We start from the raw sequence: 281 nt of genomic DNA on the forward strand, positions 1-281 counted from the left end.
AGTGCTGACTTCCCTGGAGTGCCCTATCGGCTGGGGTTGATGCAGTGGTGGAGAAGGATCCCTGCCCTGGGCAGCCTCAAAGAGGCTTACGGAGGTTCACCCCGAGTGAGCTGGCTGGCGCTGGTGTCCTGCGGGCAGAGGGGATTTAATAGCTCCAGGCTATCCTCTGTGTGGAGCGCGGAGCGGTGGGACACACACCCTCTGCACCCACCTCCCGTGGGGTGACGGGAGTGCTGTGCCTGCCCGGGCGTCCCCCGTGACAACACCAGCCGGAGGCTGGG

The 281-nt window shown here is 65.5% G+C and overlaps 1 protein-coding gene across 1 annotated transcript in view; it reads left to right on the forward strand.

The window, feature by feature from the left end:
• The window catches only part of LOC104492977 (septin-11), an 11,168-nt gene that overhangs the window by 3,867 nt on the left and 7,020 nt on the right, over positions 1 to 281 (forward strand). The window lies entirely within an intron of this gene.

Source organism: Buceros rhinoceros, unplaced genomic scaffold (genome assembly GCF_000710305.1).
Source record: "Buceros rhinoceros silvestris isolate BGI_N320 unplaced genomic scaffold, ASM71030v1 scaffold23464, whole genome shotgun sequence".
Classification (NCBI taxonomy): domain Eukaryota; kingdom Metazoa; phylum Chordata; class Aves; order Bucerotiformes; family Bucerotidae; genus Buceros; species Buceros rhinoceros.